The sequence below is a fragment of the Pan paniscus genome, chromosome 3 (assembly GCF_029289425.2).
Source record: "Pan paniscus chromosome 3, NHGRI_mPanPan1-v2.0_pri, whole genome shotgun sequence".
Taxonomy (NCBI): Eukaryota; Metazoa; Chordata; class Mammalia; order Primates; family Hominidae; genus Pan; species Pan paniscus.
This window is the reverse complement of record NC_073252.2, coordinates 166,250,015-166,271,470: the sequence shown is the minus strand read 5'-3', so window position 1 is coordinate 166,271,470 and position 21,456 is coordinate 166,250,015. Positions and strand designations below refer to the sequence as shown.

The window sequence follows — 21,456 nt, the reverse complement described above, 5'->3', positions numbered from 1 at the left end:
ACCAGAGATAAGGCTAGAAAGCAGGAGTTAGGTCAGAGAGGGCCTGGAGCCATGCAGAGAACTTGCATTTTATGTTATGGGTAGTCAGTAGGCAAGGAAGATTGTTAAGTCCTTGAGAAACATCACCAGACTTACATTTTTGAGAGATAACTGATTGCAGTCTGGATCGGGGACAGAGGTAGGGAAAGAGGAAGACAAGACTGACAGTAGGGCGGTCCGTGAGAAGGCTTGTGCAGTAATCCAGGGGGTGCGCACATTTATCATGGTTTCACGTTTGGTGTTGCCGTCATCTGGACGTCTTCATTTTGGAGAATTCCTCATATTCTGAGGCTCAGTGAGAAACTGAACTCACTTGTAATGGGATGTGAAATCTCCAAGTATTTTCTTTCCCAGCCCCTTGGAGACTGGGCACAAGTCTTGGCGCTTGGCCTAGACAGCGATTAGATGTGTCCTTCTTGGACTCTGAAGTGAGAGCTGGTGATTCAGGGAAGCAGTGGGTCCAGGGTCCATAAGATAGATGATAGAAAGGAAAGAACTTGGTAATTGATTAAAGGCAGAGGTGATGCAGAGGCAGGATTACAGGTTTCTCACCTCAACAACTAGATGACTGGTACCATTAACTTACATGCTACCAGTGGAGGAACAAGTTGTTTTATTTTTTTTTTTTAAGCTTGATTTTGATTTGAGCCTTTTGCAGTTGAGGGACCTTTGGTAACTCCGGTGTTGATGTCTAGGAGATTTGAGATGCTGATCTAGAGACCAGGAGATGGGAGAACAGAGCTGGATTGGGGATTATTAGCCTATGGGTGGCACTTTAAGACATGGGAATGCATAAGGTCATCGAGGAAAAAAGAAGGAGAAGATAGAATCCTTCAAATAATCACAGGGAAGCAAGAAAAGCTAGATATCATGGAAACTGGGAAAGAAAATATCTCAGGAAGCAGTACATGGCCTTTCGATTTTAGCAACTTGGGAATATTTAGCACCATTGCAACAGCACTTTCGGTGTATGCAACAGAAATATAAGCCAGATTGCTACATGGAAGGAAAGGAAAGAAGGAAAGAAAGAAAATATTACAGGTGTGGTGGTTTGTTTTGAAAAGATCATAGAAAGAAGGAGAGACAGAAGGTAGTAGTTGAACAAAAGTATAGACTCTGGTGAGGTTTGTTCATTTTTAGGATAGAGCGCTGTAACATGTTTTATACAAACCAAATTAGGCAGTAAGAAGGGAGAAGCTGAAAATAAATGTAAGAAAGCGGGGATGATTTATAGGTCAGCTCTCAAAAGATGTAAGAAGACATGAGTTATTATAGGACAAACAGAGTAAGAGGTGTTCAGCTTCCAGTAGGAAGGCGGCAGTTCTTTCATTGTTAAAGGAGAGAAGTAACAAAGGGTGTATGTGTGTTGGGGCATGGGGGGCAGTAAGAGAGAAAGGGAAAGAGAGAGAAACATGAGATTCTCTGCAAAATTTGTAATAGAAAGAAAGGAGAGTTCCCAAACTGAGACTTCTGTGCATTGGACGTTTATGAGGACAGAAGATGATTTGAAATAGCTGTTGTAGAAAAAGGGGGAAGGAAGTTTCCTAAGAAGGATTTATGGGTAGAGGTGAGGGCCTGGTTGAAGTTAGATGTGATGTATTTATAGTGTCATTAATCTGTGTGATTGTGCAATTCTCTCCACCAGAGCTCAGCCATCCAGGTGAAAGTACAGAGATAGATGATCCCAGTTTGACATGCAGGTAAAATGGGAGGGAAGTGGGCAAGGCCATTGAAAATATGGTCAAGGAATAGGTGGCCTTTGACATATATGCTGGGTTGGAATTCATGGGTAGGAGTTTGAATGTAGAGATTGTCTTTGTTTTTTTGAACAAATGTCAGAGTTGAGTAGTTGCAACAGAGACTATATGGCACATGAAGTCTAAAATATTTACCTGCACTTTTACAGGAAAAAATTGCCAACCCCTTCTATAGAACATTAGCTACCTAATGAATTCCTATAACACATATAAAGGCTATTAATGATCACAATGATTGATAATGATAATGGCTAATAATGGACTGCTTACCCTGCGGTGGGCATTGTGCCCAGAGTCATCATGTAGATTATTTCATTTAAAATCCTCACAGCAGCCTCTGGTTAGAAAGAAGGAAATGGAGGCAGAAAATCTGAGTGGGAGAACCAAGGTTTAAGCCCAGGGAATAACTCCAGAGCTCATGTTCTATGCACTTTACCATCTTACCATTGTAGTTTTCATAATTGAGAATCCTAAGCAATGTATCAAACTAACAAAACTGTGGATCAGAAATCAGAGTTCTGCTATTAATTCAATTGCTTTTTAGTTCCAAATGAACATAATATGATACATTTTAAAACTTCACAAGGAGCATTATATAACAAAGCTTAGAGCAAACTTCTGAATGATGAAAACATTTTCAATTCTTAATGTAGGGAGTGTTTGCTGGAGGCAGATTATCTCACCTGCTTATTAACTCATATTTTGGTTTTAAAGAGGCGCCATCTGACAGGATCCAGTAGTCAGGATTAGGTGTAGCTTTAAAACTGCTTGCACATTGAAAAAGAAAATAATAGTTCTATGGCATATCTGGTTCAGGCTTAATTTGCAACCCAGTTATTGCCGCGGGAACATGCACGTGGCCTAGGGAAAATGCTCATTCAATGAGGATGAACAAGGGCGGTTTCCAAGCGGGCCAAGTTCACTGGAAAATTGTGCTTCAGAGATTTCCATGTCAGTCAGCACTCCAAAATGAAAAGGTCAAAATCAAAAGGAATGAAACACAACCACAAACATCTCCATCATTTGCCTGAGATTTCATGTTTTCTGTCAAACAGTGCTCTTGGTAATTCTATGCCGGTGTGATAGACACAGAAGATGAAATAGACTAAAAAGACCCACTAATACTGCTGTTAATGAGTGAAGAGGAAATGAGGTAAACACCAACGCCATTAAAGTGGTTCTACTTTAGTAAGTAGCATTGAAAGATTTTGAAATTTTGAGGAATAAAGGATTCTTTGGCATCTTTAAATTGTCCTGTCCCCTGCCTCCTCACTTTTCTCAGAAGGAATCTGAATTTCCTAGAAATTCTTCTGTCTTCTTCTTTTTCTCATCCTTGTCTTATCCATCATCTCCAGCTTTAGCAGTTTAGCTTAATTGTCATTTTCCCTAAAACACTCATTAGCCACAGCCTTTTTTTTGTTTTGTTTTTGAGTTGGAGTCTCGCTTTGTCGCCCAGGCTGGAGTGCAGTGGCATGATCTCAGTTCACTGCAAGATCCACCTGCCGGGTTCAAGAGATTCTCCTTCCTCAGTCTCCCGAGTAGCTGGGGCTACAGGTGCCTGCCACCACTCCCAGCTGATTTTTGTATTTTTAGTAGAGACGGGGTTTCACCATATTGGCCAGGCTGGTCTTGAACTCCTGACCTTGTGATCTGCCCACCTTAGCCTCCCAAAATGCTGGGATTACAGGTGTGAGCCACCATGCCTGGCCAACCACAACTGTTTTTTAATTTGCTTGAAGTTGCGTAGCATTATGTTCTTCACCATGGAGGAAATGACTCTTCCTTGGCCTCGCCTATCTTATAGTCATGCTTCCTTTCTTCTACTTCCCTTTCCCGGAATAGTAAGTTGAACATGAAATCAACAGAACAACTGCTTAGTTGTGCAAGAGAAGCTTCAAGGAGGACAAAGATGAGCCAGGCATGGTTATTCTCCTTAAATGATCTTACAATCCAGTAGGAGGGATTAGACAAGAGTAAAAAATAACTCAGTTACAAGGAGGAGCGTGATAATTTCTATTAAAATAGTTTCAACAAATTGCAGTAAGGGATAAAAATGGTAAGAGAGATCATAGGTACAAATTGTGTCACGTCACTCTTTTGGTTTTTATTTTTTTCCTATGATGCTCCCCGGCTGATGAGAAAAGTTCCAAAGCACGATGTGCAGGTTAAACATACCCGTGGACAGCCTGAGCTGATGGAAATGCTCCAGCCTCACCCTCTGTCATCACCAACACACATGCACTCAGGCCTCCCTGGCCCACTCACCATTCCTCAAACACTTCAGATTCTTTCTGGTTTTCACACCTTTGCACTTGCTGCTCCTTTTGCTTAAAATGTGCTTCCTTTCTCTTTTTCTTTTCTTTTTTTTTTTTTTTTTTTTTGAGATGGAGTCTCGCTCTGTTGCCCAGGCTGGAGTGCAGTGGCTCCATCTTGGCTCACTGCAACCTCCGCCTCCCAGGTTCACACCATTCTCTTGCCTCAGCCTCCTGAGTAGCTGGGACTACAGGCGCCCACCACCATGCCCGGCTAATTTTTGTATTTTTAGTAGAGACGGGGTTTCCCCTTGTTAGCAGGATGGTCTCGATCTCTTGACCTTGTCATCCACCCGCCTCGGCCTCCCAAAGTGCTGGGATTACAGGCATGAGCCACTGCATCCAGCCCTCTTTCTGTTTTTCAAACTCCAGTTCATCCTTGAAAACTTTCTTAAATTTTACCACTTTTTGGTGCTTTCTAACAGTTCCCCAATCAATATAATTTGCTTCTTCTTCCAAGCATGTTACTTTGCATTGCGTTTCTCACAGCAGTCATCATATTAAATTACAAGTCTTTGTTTAGAGAATGCTTTCTTCATTCAACTGTGAGCCCCATGGAAGCAGGAGCTGTGACTGGCATCTTTGTATGGCAAATGCTTAGCACACTGTCTGGGTTACAGCAGATGATGGAGAAAAGCTAAGAAATACCGGGTGTTTGAAATGTGGTTTGAGCCCTGGATAGGATTTGACACACATGTGAACAAAGGCACGAGGCAGGAAATGTTCTGATGACTGATTTGCTTTCAGCCTCCCAGAACCTGCTGCGACATTTCTCTGGGACATGCTCTCTTCAGCTAAATGTTATTCTGCTCTTTTGAGTGAGGGTCTCATTCTGTCTCCCGGCCTGGACTGCAATGGCATGATCATAGCTCACTGTAGCCTTGAATTCCTGGGCTCAAGGGATCCTCTTGCCTCATCCTCCTGAGTAGCTAGAACTACAAGTGTGCATCGTCAGGCCTGGCTAAATTTTAAAATATATTCTTGTAGAAACGAGGTCTCCCTTTTTTGCCTATGCCAGTCTCAAACTCCTGGACTCAAGGGCCCCTCCTGCCTTGGCCTCCCAAAGTTCTGGGATTACAGATGTGAGCCACTGAGTGTAGCTAAACGTTATTCTGCTCTTAAACTAGGTTTTTCTTCTGTTTTATCAACTGTTACTTGTGTCCCGGGCTCTGTTTTCTGGTAAAAACTTGATAGAGTAATCAGTGCTAAATGTTAGTGTATACATATAACACATAACTGTTTGTGTCTACATATAAAATACACTTTACCTGCTCATTTCGCTAACGCAAAATCAGTCATAGGTCAGACATTGTGTTAAAAAAAAGTATCTATAAAGACGTGGATGTCAATGTTTCTCATTACCCTCAAAGAAAGTTTCTCATGAAAAAATTTGGAACTAGAAAAGCATTTATTCTATTTTCTGGCAATTCTGTTAGACAAAGAATTCTGTAAACTTTGATGACTCTTTCACACGGATACTAGCAAGCTTAGGGTTAAATTTCCAGTCATAGAAATTCAGATGTTTTTAGCTAAAAAAAAATTTATTTTGCTTACTTTTCTCATTGTTTTATTCAGTCAGCATTTATTTATTGAGTGCCTACTATGTGCTAGGCACCTCTTTCATAGGCCAGGGACATAGCTGGAAAGAAGATAGATTCTCTGTCCTAGGGAGTTAAGATTCTAAGAAGAGAAGGGACAAAGGTAGTAAATTGAGAAAACATTTCAAGTTCAAAGCTTTTTATACTTGGTTTGATCTTCTGCATTTTCTTAATTGATTTTGGGCAATTGTACTATGCTTTTATTGCATACAGCCTCAAACTAGCTTTGAAAGTTGTTAGGGTGCAGACATATAAGATAAAATGAAATGCACATTCGCATGTTAATGTTCACATCTACAGACCACTGTTGTTTTGGGGGGCACACCCTTGGCGGGGAGGGTGGTGAAAGTCACAAGAGGAGAACATGCTCAGGTCAATGGTCCTTTAGGTTCCTTCAGAGTGTACCATGGGGGCAGCTGCCGTGTCACCTCATGGCGCTCTGAAGGGAAATTCTCCCAGGTGAATTTCGACGTGTGCCTAATGCCAAACTCTTCATCTTAAGCAAACATTTGGTGAAGCAAAGGTTTGGGAGGGTTGGCAAATATTGTGAGTCATTACAGAATCCTATCGACCTTGAATTGTCAACAGGCAGCTTATATCCTTATAAGTATCTTGGCTTATCCTAAGCAAATATTGCTTTCAAATGTAAATGTCCACGGTGACCTATTTTGTTAACTCCCTGGGCATATCTCATTCTTCTTCTTCTCTTTTCTTTTCTTTTCAATTTTGCCCCTGCTGTAGTAGTGCGATGGTGTGATCATAGCTCGCTGCAACCTTGATCTAGTGGGCTCAAAGGATCCTTTTGCTTTAGCTTCCCAAGTAGCTGGGACTACAGGTGCCTGTCACCAAGCCCTGCTAATTCTTTTTTATTTTCTGTAGAGATAGGGTCTCCCTTCATTGCCCAGTCTTGTCTTGAACTCTTGGCCTCAGCAATCCTCCTGCCTCAGGCTCCTGAGTTGCTGGGATTACAGGCACAAGCCACCAGGCCTGGCTATTTCATTCTTTCTGAAGGAATTTTATGTCACTTAATTTATAGATTACTTTTAATTGTAATTTTATGGTTCGCAACTTCTCCCTAAGTTAGTGTCATCTGAATTCTGTTAGATTCATGGTATACTATAAAATATAGAACATATAAACAAGTTTTCATTGGTATGTATATTACACATTTGACATAAGTAATTTTATGAATCTTATCTTGGCATGACTATCCTAATATTTGGCAAAACATTTATTTTTCAGATCCTGAATATGTATTATAGGCATAAATGTATATGGTTCACATTCATATATGAATATACAAATGATAGAAAAAATAGACAAATTTAAAAATTATGACTACCATTTGCCTTTAAAGTTGCTGACTTTTGGGGATAGATTACCTGAAAGCCAGCTCTATGATATTTGGGAGAATCCTCTATGTTGTCAGTTAAGAAATATTTATAGGGGGCTGGGCATGGTGGCTCACATCTGTACTCCCAGCACTTTTGGAGGCTGAGGCAGGAAGATCGCTTGAGCCCAGGAGTTCAATACCAGCCTGGGCAACATAGTTAGATTTCATCTCTACAAAAATACAGAAAAAAACCCAAAAACTTAGCTGAGTGTGGTGGTGTGTGCCTGTAGTCCCAGCTACTCCAGAGGCTGAGGTGGGAGGATTGTCTGAGTCCAAGAGTTCTAGGCTGCAGTGAGCGATGATCAGGTCACTGCATTCCAGCTTGGGCAAAAGAGTGAGACCCTGACTCAAAAAACAAACAAACAAGACTTATGGGACCACCCCCTGGCATGATCCCCATGAATCAAGGCACTATTGACTGTTGAAATTAAAACAGATTTCTTTGACGTGGAGGAACTTGGGGAAGACAAGGAATATACATGAGAAAGAGCAGAGTCTAGTAAGTAGAAAGAATTCAGTGACAATGCAAGTTGTTCCTACATAACAGCTTGGAAGTTACCTGCTTTCAAAAGTGAACAGTTTGATCCTCAGAACAATCCATGTAGTAGATGTTATTTTTCTATTTTATTGTTTGTATTACCCACAACTGCAGCAGAAAAAGTTTCAATTATTTGGCCCAACCTGAGCCATCAGAAAGTGGCAGACTCAGGGTCGAAGCCTGCATTTAACTGCAAAGTTTTCTCCTCTCATTGGAGATATTATAGGAAATTACTTTAAAAATTTAGATAAGGGGAAAACTTTTGAAGTCTGTGAAATACTTTTAGAGTCGATGAAGAACTGCTACAATTTTGAAAGAAAAAGTCTGATGTTAGAAAAACATTGACAGGCAGTAAGGATCACTTAATACCATGTACCACATTCAGCAGATTCTTTAGAGAGTCCAGGTGGAATAGCTAAATTCCCATAGTCATTTAAAAATGTATATATAGATAGGAATAAATATATGAAAATGGTTGGAATAACATACACCAAACAATCAACACTGACCTCTGTGGGGGGATTTAGGCAGGGGTAAGAGTTGAAAGGTGGGACATTCAGGGGGATCTTTTGTTGCTTATTTTGTAATTTTTGAAAAAAGTTATAAGTGACTTTTAATTTTAGGTTTAGCAGTTTTTATTTTCATATTTAAGCAATTACTAAAAAAGTAATGCAAACTATTGATACAAATATTAGATATTGAAATATCTTTTAATAAAACCTAAACTATGAAAACCAAAGTTAGAAAAGTTTTAACACTTAATTTTCATGCTTCAGAATCACAGGCAACCCCCCTAGACTAAATCAATAAAGTCCCTCCCTTCCTCCCTCCCTCTCTCCCTCCCTTCTGCCTCCCTTCCCCCTTCTTCCATGTCTCCCTCCCTTCCTCCTTCCCATCCTCCCTCCCATCCTCCCTCCCTTCTCCCTTCCTTCTTCCCTGTCTGCCTTTCTTTCTTCCTTCCTTTTTTTTTTTTTTTTTTTTTGCTACAAAGGTTCCTTTAGGGCAAAAGTCAAACATGAAAATTTTATGAAATTTTATGTTTGATGCAGAAAATGCACTACAGCTTTATAATTTATTTCTTAATAAATACACATGGATTATTTTCCTTTCTAATTATTAAATTATCAATGCAGGAAGATGTATTTATCCTACAGTTTTAAATATCTCTTTAAACAGCTTATTTAATCTCAATTTCAAGGACATAATCTAATAGCTCATTTAATGCAGAAACAGCCAAATAAGATACTTTACAGAGTTTTAGAAGTTATCCCATGTCCTCTTCATCTTATCAACTTTATTCACCATACTGAGTCCATTGCAAATATTTAGATTTTACTTCTGAATCATCCATTTCCATTACCATTATCCAATTCAGGGCTTTATTCTTCTCACTTAAATTCAAAACCTATTTACCAAATTTGCTTCTATATTCTCTAATATGATTTAACAGTTAGAAATTTTAGTCGAAGATACTTTGTTCAATCTTTGTTTTCTTTGCTGTAATTTCACCAGGACACAGTCATTAACTCTAGATGGCCTGAATTTCTAACTGGAGCTCAGTAATTGCAATACCCTTTGACAGCCTCCACACACATATTGTTTAAGAAGTGGAGCTCTTGTCTGGGCCTTGCAGATTCCACTTGGTATCTCTTAAAGAACTTGTCAGATTTATTTTTAAACCTGAATAATGATTGCCCTCTACATTTTTAAAAAATGAGGTAAGGAGGTCAAAGTGATTGTACTTGTCCAGTGCAATCCAGATCCTCATTCTATTGTGAAATATGCTATAAGGCCAGTTTTAATATTCAGCTCTAGCAATAACACAGAGAAACCCAGAGGAAGAGCTGACACAGAACCCCTGGGATACAGACCCTAATCCATACCAGATTCTAGGATGCCAGAGGACTAATTTATATTCTAGGAATGTGTAATCATGTATTTACAGGGCAGTTAGTGGCCAGATAAACCTCATCGGCCTTTTCTGCTGTTAGCCATAACTTGTCAAAAAGACTTTGATTTTAAAAATCTGAAAAAAAAATCTGAATAATTGAGGTGAGTATTCAAGTTCTTTCTGTGAGAAAAAACATTGGAAGGCACCTTTATCATGCAATGAGGATTTAATTTCTGCATATATGTGATTGAATAGATTTGGAATAGTTTTATATTGCCAAGAAATGGCTTTATATGTCACCACATTATTCATACTAGAAGGCAATTAGTATTTTTAGCAAATGTTAATAAGTAATATGAGCCTAAAATCATTTTATGTCAACCTCCTATATTGGATTCAAGACAATTTCATGTGCAACTTAAAACAACATGATAAAAATTATTCTGTGATGTTTAAATTTGACTGGACTCGAGATTGCACTGTGGTTTCCCTTAGTAAGCGTTATCTTATTAAAAATATGTATGTAAATTGTATGCATGAATATAATTTAGAATACCTGCTGTTACTATCCCAACTCATTTAATTATGTCCAGTGAGTTACTTTTAGAATCTTTTGAAAGTGTAATTAACAATTTATAATGTTACTGAAATCTAAGGTCTATCACTTTAAGCCATCATCACTTATCTAGCTTAAATATGGGTGAGGGTCTGGAATGCTGCGTTTTCCTTTTCTGTGAAACATAACACATACACGATCTTGACAAAAGCTGGCTCCATAAATACATTTAATCCTTTTGGAATTGATAGCACCATCTTAGCATGCTTAAGCTTATAACAGAAAGTGTAATTCTCTGACAGCAAAGGCAGAGATGAAGTGGGCAGGCAAATCTTACGTATTATCTGTTTTTGGTAAAACCGTAACATTCTCATTACGTTTCCTCTCCAAGCAAAAGAATAATTAAGGTATCTTGTAAATAGTATCATATCTTCAGAAAAACTTTTGTATTTTTAGTTTTTTTTTTTAAGTCCTTAAAATGTTGCCCTACTAGTTAGTAGATTAAGATACACCTTACAGACCTTTTCAATGCTTGGTCAGTTTGAAGACTCCAGAGAGGTGATGAATTTCAGATGAGCATTTCTTCTTTTCTGGGAGAATGGAGGTTGTGGCCTTGCCTATTCATTAGAGACTGCCTGGTCCGTGGTCACTTTGAGGCAACTGTGGCCTCAGACTCTCATCTGTCCTCTTACTCCACTCAGCTATATTTGGTAACTGAGCTCATGTTTCAGCAGACTGCCATGATCAGGAATTCCAGCAGCGGGCTGGGAAGCACCCCCAGGACCGAGGGCTGGGTTCTTAGAAATAAAGCCACTTAACATAGAAGGAACTATATTTATGGATCTGATAAACGTAGGATTTAAACACATTCTTCTATACTTTGGACTTGTAGCTGGAAATCACCACCTGGACCTTTAACATGTTCTTAATCAATTTAAAGTACAGTATGTGACTCCAAGTAGAGAAAGTGATAATCCAAATGGAAGCTCTTCTTACTATGATCTTCTGTTCTGTGCATTTAAATTTTGGTCATGTGCTAGATTATCCTAAAATAGTAAATTCAGTAACTGAAAATTTAGCCACCTGTCAAATTGAGTGGAAAGTCCCATTGTTCTCTTATTTCATATTGCTAATTAAAAATTGATATATGACTATGGTATGTATTAAAGGCCTTGTCTATAATAGTATTAAATAAGTATGAACACACAGGGACAGGATCTTATCCACATTGCAACATTGAGTTCTTAGCTCAATGCCTAGGACATCATGAGCATCTCGTAAATATTTGTTAAAGAAATAAATGAATGTTGAATGAATAATATTCAGGAAAAGTATCAACCCTCTTACAGTTGCAAAAATGTTTCACAATCATTTAATATTTTGATCTTTCAAATGACAGATATAGCAAGAGTTTAATATTTTGATCTTTTAAATAACAAACATAGACAGCAAGAAGAGAAAGCTTTTCTGTTTAAAGGTCAGGCAGCAGAGTCAAATACAAGGGGCTAAAAAAGAGCAACACAAAAGCTCCCAGTTAACTTGGAAATGGGGTGCTGAGTCTTCCTTTGTCTGGATAAGACCATCACATTTGATTCAGTTTAATATCTAAATATTTTTTCTTTTCTGATGATAGAAAATTTGTGAAGGTCTGCTATTGTATTTTCTTTATAGGCCAAACTGGTCCTTTAGAAATGGTCCTTTCTGTGACTGGATACTTCTGTGGGTCATTTCATCTATTATATTAATTAAGAAGTGATTTTAAAATGTATACTTACGGCTGGGCGTGGTGGCTTATGCCTGTAATCCCAGCACTTTGGGAGGCCGAGGTGGGTGGATCACGAGGTCAGGAGATCGAGACCATCCTGGCTAACACGGTGAAACCCCCTCTCTACTAAAAATACAAAAAATTAGCTGGGCGTGGTGGCGGGTGCCTGTAGTCCCAGCCACTTGGGAGGCTGAGGCAGGAGAATGGTGTGAACCCGGGAGGCGGAGCTTGCAGTGAGCCGAGATCCCATCACTGCACTCCAGCCTGGGTGACAGAGCGAGACTCCTTCTTAACAAAAAAAAAAATACAAAATAAAAAAATAAAATTTATACTTAGCAGGAAATACAACTCTGATTGATTGTCTTAGTTTGTGTCATTATAACAAAATGCCACAGACTGGGTAATTTACAAAGAACAGAAATTGATTTCTCATAGTTCTGGAGGCTGGGAAGTCTAAGATCAAGGTGCCAGCAGGTTTGTTGTCTGGTGAAGTTCCTGTCTCTGCTTCCACAGTGATGCCTTGAGCACTGTGTCCTCACATGGCAGAAGGTGGAAGGGCAAGAGGGGGTCAAACTTCCTCCATCAAGCCCTAAGGGCATCAAATCCCATTCATGAGGAGTCCTCCTGAATCACCTTCTAAACGTTACACCTCCTGATACTGTTGCATAGGGGATTAGGAATCAACAAAAATTTTGAAGGGGACAAAAACCTTCAAACCATAGCATTGCTTAAACACATATTTCTATCTGCTTTTTCCTAAAACCATAAGATAATAGTAAAAACTGAAAAGGGCAGAAATTGGGAGGGAAGACAATAGAAGATATCAGAAATGAACAAAATTGATGGAAAGAGATAAATATAAGTATGCATGTAACTAAATTACAAAGCTTAAATGCCTGCAGGAGGAGATGCAGAAAAGAAGCAAGTGATTCACCCCATGGAGTCTCAGAAAGGCTTGGGAATAGGAAGCAGTGAACCCATCTTTAGAAATAATTTTAATTGGCAACTCTGATTTTTGCCTCTGCCTTCTGGTGAACTGTGAGTCTCATGGTGAATTCCAGAGGCAATCATGTTGGACTACTGGCCAGACGAGGCCTCTCCCACATTTCTTTGGATTGCTTGGTTCCTAAATCCTGGTATAACACCAGTGAAGTGATGAAGCCATAAGAAGAAAAAAGAAAAAAAAAACAGCTTGTGGTCCTGAGAGAGGCTTCAAAGATGGATATGACTTTACTCAAAAGGACACAGAAATGTGACCTTTTTGTGTGTGTATTGCAAATAGTGCAGCAAATCAAGCTTGTTTTAAAAATCTTATAAGAAGTTCTTTTCCTTAGAAAATTGGCATCAAAAAAAATTTAGAAAGTTTGACCAACACTCTTAAGTTAGTATAGCAAGGTCCAATTGATATTAAGGATTAGATTAGTGTTTGGACAGTAATATAATTTCTCATGCACTTTCATATTTCCCACAAGAGCCCATTTCTGTGTGCACCAAAGTTGGGAAAGGGGGTCTGTGGCTCCTTCATGGGGCTCCAGTTCAGCTTTCAAATGATTACTTCTTCTTACAGAAATTCCTGCTCTTTTGAAGCACTTATATTTGCATCAACCATCCTCCATCCCACTTTTTAAAATTAAGACTTTGGATCTAGTTGGGCTCTTGGTTCTCTTCTTCACTCCACGCCCTGCCATTATTCCGGGTGACTCAGCACCTATTTGTCTATTCTATATGTTGGCATATTGGTTTTGGACCTGCTTTTCTCTATGAATCTTCATCTCTGTTCCTCTTACAGATCACACAAACAGACCTCCTCCACCTCCAAAATCAGATATAACTTATCTACTGCTTCATAACAAATTACTGCAAAAATTAATGTCTTAAAACAATACCTATTTGTTATTTCACACAGTTTCTATGTGTCAGGAATCCATTAGTCTTAGCTGGGTAATTCCAGATCAGGGTATCATAAGATTGTACTGAAGATGTTGCCCCAGCTTCTTTCAGGTGGAAGCATGGCTGGGGCTGGAAAATCTGCTTCCAAGGCAGCTCACTCACATGCCTGGAAAGTTAGTCCTGTTATTGGCTGGAGCCCTGTTGACTTCTCTGTGTCACTGCCTGAGTTTCCTAGCTTCATGGCAGCTGGATTCTGCCACGATGTCTTTTTTTTTTTTTTTTTTTTTTTTTAAGTGGAGTTTTGCTCTTGTTGCTGGAGTGCAGTGGCATGACCTCAGCTCACTGCAACCTCCATCTCCTGGGTTCAAGCAATTCTCCTGCCTCAGCCTCCCAAGTAGCTGGGATTACAGGTGCCCACCACCACACCCAGCTAATTTTTTGTATTTTTAGTAGAGATGGGGTTTCACCATGTTGGCCAGGCTGGTCTCAAACTCCTGACCTCAGGTGATCCACCCACCTCAGCCTCCCATAGTTTTGGGATTACAGGTGTGAGCCACCGCGCCCGGCCCCATTATATATTTTATGATCCAGCCTTGGAGGTCATATTTCGTCTTTTCCGCAGTATCCTTTAGTTATACAAATTGGCAGTATCCACTGTGGGAGGAGACTGCATAGAGGCGTAAGAACCAGTTGGCAAGACAATGCATTGGTGGTCATCTTGGCAGTTGGCTACCACACCTCTATTCCCTTTAACCCATCAGTCCTATAGCCACATTGGGGCATGCTCTGTTTTCAAAACCGCACGTTCAAACATGTTATTTGACTGTAAACTTTCTTCCTCTAGCTCTCTCATACACTGATTTTTCTTCTTCACCAGAATTTCCAGGCTGTAGATCACTCTGTTTTGAGATTATCTATCAGTCTGCCTCCCAGGTTCAGGTCAATCGAGGATACTGGTTTACAAACTTTGTTTTAGGAGATACAAACTCTTGGGCAGCCAATAGAAAAAGTAAAGGTATTCAAAGTTTCCTTGATGAAAGGGGTGTGCAAAGGAATGCAGCAGACTTGCTCATTCATCCGCCTTTGATGTTTTCTTTCTCTTATGATCCAGGAAGTTTGAAAATCCTAAGTTTCAAGAAACAAGTCTACTTACTCCCTTTTCACTTTTATTCCTCTCTTCATTCCCAGCGTCAACCACCAGGAAACAAGGATCACGGAGCATGTGAGAAAATGGTAATTGAGAAGTCTGATCAAGGAACACACTAAAATTGGAGGCATGAAACACTTGCAAAATTGTCCCAATGGTCCATCTGGGGATCCTGGGAACAAGTGTCTTTCAAGCCATGACCAGTCTTTCTACTTCTTCCTCATACTTTGTATCTGGCTTGCGTACATGTCACAGAATCAGGTATGGCCCCAAAGACTTGTCTGATTAAACTGGTATATCTATCTGTACATAGCAGGGAACTCCAGATTTGTCCCTCATGAGCTCGATTTTATGAACTGTGATTAAATCTGCATAAATGTAGCCTGAGCCTTTGGGTGATCTTTTGGTCACATGTTTCTGCTACTTGGGATGTTTGCTAACTTGTGCATATGCACAAAAATGAAGGGAGAAACATAATCTTACGATGATAGGTAATAGAAGTAGAATTGAGATAGTCTGGAAACAAAATCTATGTCTGTATATGAGTATTGGGGTACAGTTAGCTATTATGATCCTTAGAAATAATCTCGTTTTCTATCTGCCTTACAAGGGTCCAAATGTAGAGAAAAGTATTATTTAGGGTGAAAAAGCCAGTAAAATTAATTTCAAAAGCAGATTTTATTGAATTTAAGCAAATAAAATAAGTCTTGGAATTTACAAAGACAGAATAACATCATTATATCATTATATTATCCTTTTATCATTATGTCATTATTCAGTAATATAAAATTGAATGAAGAGAGACGAGTGCACATTGGTATTTTGAATAGTAAAATAAAATTTGAAAAAAATAGTAATAAATAAAAGCCAACAATGTATTAAAAGAATAATACACTTTGGACAATTGGGTTTTAGCCAAGTCATAAAAGTTGGCTTAACATCCAAACTTCTAGTATTTAATTCTTCAAAAGAAACTCAAAAGAAAAAAGCCATATGGTCAGCTCCATATATTGTTAGTGAGTCTTCAGACAAAATTCAATGTCTAGTCCCAATGAAAAAAAAAAAACTTTTGTGAGAAGTGAAGAGAATGGTTCTACTTTAACATTATATTTTAAGGTATAGGTGCATGTGTGACTGTGTGTACATACACACATTTATCTATACACACATATGATGCAATATATAGTAATGAGATAAAACACCAAGGAATACTAACAACTAATATGCAGGTTTTAATGTATACTAAAGAAGAGAAAGGAATGAAATAACGAAATAAATGGAATGCTATATCCCGTTCTTATATAGGAAGATTTGATTTTGTAATGTAATCAGTTCTTTATCAAAATAATCTACAACTGTCATATAATCTCAATTAAAATAGCATTTTTGCCAGGTACAGCGGTTCACACTTGTAATCCCAACACTTTAGGAGGCTGAGGAAGGATAATTGCTTGAGGCCAGGAGTTCAAGATCAGCCTGGGCAATATAGTGAGACCTTGTCTCTAGAAAAATTAAAAAATTTAGCCAGGTGTGGTGGTGTGTTCCTGTAGTCTCAGCCACTTGGGAGGCTGAGGCGGGAGGATCGCTTGAGCCCAGGAGTTCCGGGCTGCAGTGAGCCATGATTGTGCCACTGCACACTCCATTCTGGGTGGCAGAGCAAGGTCTTCTTTCTAAAAAATAAAAACAAAAATAAAAAATAAAGTAGCATTTTTTGCTGGACTTAGAAAAACTGACACAAAAGTTTACCTAGACAAATTAGCATGGCAAAATATCTAGGAAGATTGTGTGAAAAGGAACGCTAAGGGTAGAGGAGTAGCCCTTCATTGCTACTGGAGTACTAACAGATTTCTTATGGCGATACAAGGAATGGAGGAATGGATGAATAAAATGACATATTTTATTCTTGTATGGAAAGAACATTATTTTGAATTGGCAGCATATATTAAATAACTACATACGTTTTGATTTATTTCTTGGCCTTGTTCAGTTCCACTGACTTCCCCCTCATTATTAAAAAACTGGATTCCTATTTCACTTCATTCAGCAAATTGAAGTTCTTTTGGCTCACATGAATTGGAAAAAAAATCATAGTGGAATGGATAAATATGTATGTAGTCATAGAAATATATTCAAGATAGATTTAGGATAAAAAGAGTATACATGAGAGTGTGTTAGAGCATCATCATATTTGTATGTATACTTATATCTATTTTTATAATTTCTCTCTCTTTCCTGACATATGAATAAAACATTTTGAAGTTTTCCTCGAAGATGATAGGTTAATTTTGGTGAGAAAATGCATTCTGGCTAGGATGCAAATAGGGTTGTATGTTGACTCCAACGTACATGCTGTATTGTTATTTTAAAAATGGCATCAGAGAAAAAAATGGCATCAGAGATTATCTTGACTGTTACTGTTTCTTACTCTTTATACTTTTCCCTATCAATAATTATGATTTTTAAATGTGTTTTCTAAGGTACTAAAACAAGAGGTGATACAGAAATAAGCTATCCCAAATATAGCATTAAGTGAAACAAACACATCGTATACTAGTTATTATATCCGGAAGGTAAGATTAAAGGAAACTTTCATTTTTTTCTTTTTGTGTTTGAAATTTATATGTATTTGCATTATATTTATCATCAAATTGCTGTGCTCAGTGGTACCTGTCTGTAGTCCCAGCTATGCGGGAGAATGAGGCAGGAGGATCCCTTGAGCCCAGGACTTTGAGGCCAGCCTGGGTAACATAATAAGACTCCATTTCTCAAAAAGGAAAACAAAAAAAAAACAAAAAAAATTCCGATCATGAGCCTGAAGTCCATTTAATCTTAAAAAACCTTTCTTAATTGTTTAATCCACTAGAGAGTAAAATTTTTTTAAGTCTTTGGGTATAAAATAGAGAATAATCAAAGAAATTTTGAATGCAGTATGTTTCTATTTGGAGAATAAAAAAAAACTTTACTGACTTTAAAAATCTTAAACCAGATTTCCTCTACTGTGGATCAGCTCTTGTGAGCTGATTTGCAAATCAGACCCATATACAAGCGAACCATATTCTGCATATACTGTATGAACATTCACCTTCATCTGGCTACCTTTAAAATGTCATAACCTTTGATCCACTCTCTCTCTGATCTGTTCCAAGGACAGAATCCTAACTACAGTAAACACTTTATATAAAAACACATTTAATTCTGTATTATTTATAGAAGAAAAAATCGAAGCAATCTAAATGTGCATGTTATGGGAATGGCTTAAACTCATGGAATTTTAAAGTAGCCATAAAATATGATTTTTCTGATGTGTTTATATTAAAGGAAAAATGCTGATTATATTATGCTAAGGGAAACAGGAAGAAAATCAATAGTCTTTGAAGTCCGAATATAACTTAAAAAAAGTTAAGACTCTTTGCATGGCTGGAAGTTTTAATGCTTTAAACTGAGTTGCTTTTGACATTTTACAATGTATGAAGACATCAATAAACTGTATAGGGTGATTTTTTTTTCCTCCACTAGAAAGAAAAGGCAAATCTACCAAGATAATTAGTTATTTAGAAAGGCTTTGACATTTATTTGACCTAAATCAAAATGAACAATATTTTGTTTCTCTTAAAGTTTGCATTTTATATGCCTCATGGAGATACTTAGCGATATTCAGCAACCTTGCAAATGGAGTGGTCTCTGCCAGACAGCTACTAACAGCTGTAGAACAATTTCAGAAGCTGCTTACCCAAGAAGTCTAATGTGGAAGGACATGGCTGTCACTGCCTGGGGAAGCAAATAGGAAAGAATATGACAAAGGAGGAAATCAGCTGTTGGACCAAAGAATTTAAACTTTGATAAAATGCCAACCGTCGAAGACAGTTGCTGTCTCACACAAAATCCCAAGAACTGTGCATACTCTACTTCTGTCAGCCTAGCAATTTGCTCAGCTATTGCTATTTTGGGAAGGAATTTCCACCAAGCTGGCATATCTTCAGCCCCTGAGGTTTCCTCTGATTGACTGATTAACAGGTGTTGAAAAAGCCTGTTGTAGAAATATCACAGACCCAGTGTGCTCATTTGACTTCTGTAACTGTGACTGTAGTTTCATTGAATATATTGTTTCTTAAGAAGGCTTTCTGCAGGGTAAAATCAAAACAGATTATTTATAACATTTTTAGGTAATTACTTTTCCATAGAGACAGCATATGCATTTGTTAATATGCTTTATTATTTATGAATTATAAATTGAATATGGTACTAATGATTGTGCAGATGAAAGCTAAATTAATATAACACAGAGTGAACTTGTCAAAGAAATGTTGGCATTATAAGCCTAAAAATGCAGTCAGCCCTCCGTGGACTCTACATTTGGTAATTCAACCAACAGTGCATCCAAAATATTTTTAAAAAGCCAACAATACAACAATGAAACATAATACAAATAAAAACAATATAGTATAACACCTATTTATAAAGCATTTACATTGTATTAGGTATTGTAAGGAATCTGGAGATGATTTAAAGTATATGGGAAGATGTGTCTAGATTATATAAAACACTACACCATTTTTTTTTATAAGGAACTTGAGCATCTGTAGATTTTGGTATCTGCAGGGAGTCCTGAAACCAATCCCTCTTGGATACTGAGGAACAACTGTAATCATATTTTTCTAAGAGATAAAAGGAAATTGAATGGAATTAAGGCTAGGTTATCCAAGTGTACCTGATTCCTGACAAGCCAAGTCTGAATGATGAGCAGGACTTTGAATTACTTTGACAGAGGTGTACCCTTTAGGGTGCCCACTCAATCATCAGTAAAGCAGGCACCCCAGAGCCAGAAGTTTCCATGGAAGTCTTCACCTACCTTGCCTACCTCCAGTGAGTTGTGATAGGACCTCTCCTGAACCCACAAAACAGATCCAATCAAGTTCCACCTTCCATTCGTGGACTTTCCCCTCTTCATTGCCTCACACAATGTCATAGCTGGAAGAGTTGATCTTGTCTGACCTCCCAAGAGAAGATGTCTTATCCAAAATCACAAAGCTGCCAAATGTCAGCTGGGCTGAGAAGTGGCTGGTCCTACTCTTCGACTGTCTGGGCCAGCCCAGCCTGGGGAGGTGCTATCAGTGCGAGGCCCATAGTCCCTGAAAGCTTCACAGAAATGGGTGAAGATGGGGAGAGAGCCTCTCACGTCCTAGTTAAAGACTGGAATAATCATTAACTTTGCTTAGTGTTGCCCAATAAACAAGCTTAGCAGATGAGTGAGAAGGCAAGGAAAGAGAATCAGACTTGGGATCTAGAAGCTGAGATGACCTAGGGACACTATTCTGCCTCAGGCCACTCTGAGGAATTGGGAGCTTCTAACTGGGCTGGGTAGGCAGCTATTACACACTGGTGTTTATGTCTGGTATGAAAAGGTGACTGGGGGAAGTGGGGAGATTTTAAATCAGTCAATGATCATAGGTGTGGACGGTGAGTAATAAGGAGATAAATGGAGTTCAGTAGCATAAAGGGTGAAGCCTTGTCCTTTGAGCTTTTCTGAGAAACCCAAGTGGTATGCAGCTAGAGAGGTGGGGGCTGCGGATGACAGTGGGTCAGAAAGTTGATAGGGGGACACTGATCAAGTAGAAAGCCACGGGGGATGGATGAGGACTTCAGTTATTCCTCTGAAGAAAAAAAGAAGTAGCTTTATGAGAGTAGATTAATTCAGATCAAGGGAGTGAGCCCAGGCAGAGGTTATGAGTAAAAAGGGGTGGAGTTTTACCATGTGAGTCAAGAGCGAAGAGCCTGCTGAATCATGTAGGGGTGAGGATGTTGGTGATAGGGCAGACCCCTTCCAGGGCAGAAGGGCTGGAATGCAATCAGTTCCCCACAGAAAGGACTAAGGTCTACTGTCCCAGCAATGCAAGTTCACACCTAAAAGCAAGGGTGTAGGATCAAGTCTCCAAAACCCGAGAGATCAGCTGCAGTGCATACCCTGCTCCCTGGCCTGCTTTGGTCCCTGTCCCCATCAGGGTCACTTCAGATGGCAGTGCCTGGCTTACCAGCCATCTGTCTGAAGAATTAACTCTGAGGCATTCACTAAACACACTTAGGCCATCAAACCTCACACCATATACCAACATAAATTCAGGTGCTAAATGGAAAAAACAAAACCAAAAATAACCATAATAAAATACATGCCTTTTTGTTTGTTTGTATTTTTGCTCTATGGTAGTGAAGGAGTTTTCTATCCATAAGGGCAAATGAAGGAAATATAAAGGCACAGTGCGATAAATCTGATGACTTCTAAAAGCTCCTAACTGTGAAACTAAAACAAAATCTTCATTTAAAAAGAAGAAAAGGCAAGTTAAAAAAATGAAAGGAAACCTTGGCAAGATGTGGCCTTGCAATTCAATAAGAAAAAACACATGGATAGGAAAATGAGCAGTATATTTAAAATTTATAAGACAATAGATATATGAAATAATATAGTCAGCCTTCTGTGGCTTCTACATCTGTGGATTCAACTAACCATGGATCAAAGATATTCAGAAATATTGAACATGTATATTTTTTTCTTGTCATTCTCTAAACAATACAGTA

At 38.6% G+C, this 21,456-nt stretch overlaps 1 protein-coding gene across 1 annotated transcript in view; it reads left to right on the top strand.

Annotated features, from left to right (window-relative positions):
- DDX60L (DExD/H-box 60 like) overlaps positions 1-21,456 on the top strand; it is a 259,291-nt gene that overhangs the window by 108,740 nt on the left and 129,095 nt on the right. Inside the window, exons 5-6 of the mRNA XM_055111991.2 lie at positions 14,928-15,147; positions 17,364-17,456. The gene's annotated coding sequence lies outside the window, so the exon portion shown is untranslated. The remainder of the gene's footprint in view (positions 1-14,927; positions 15,148-17,363; positions 17,457-21,456) is intronic.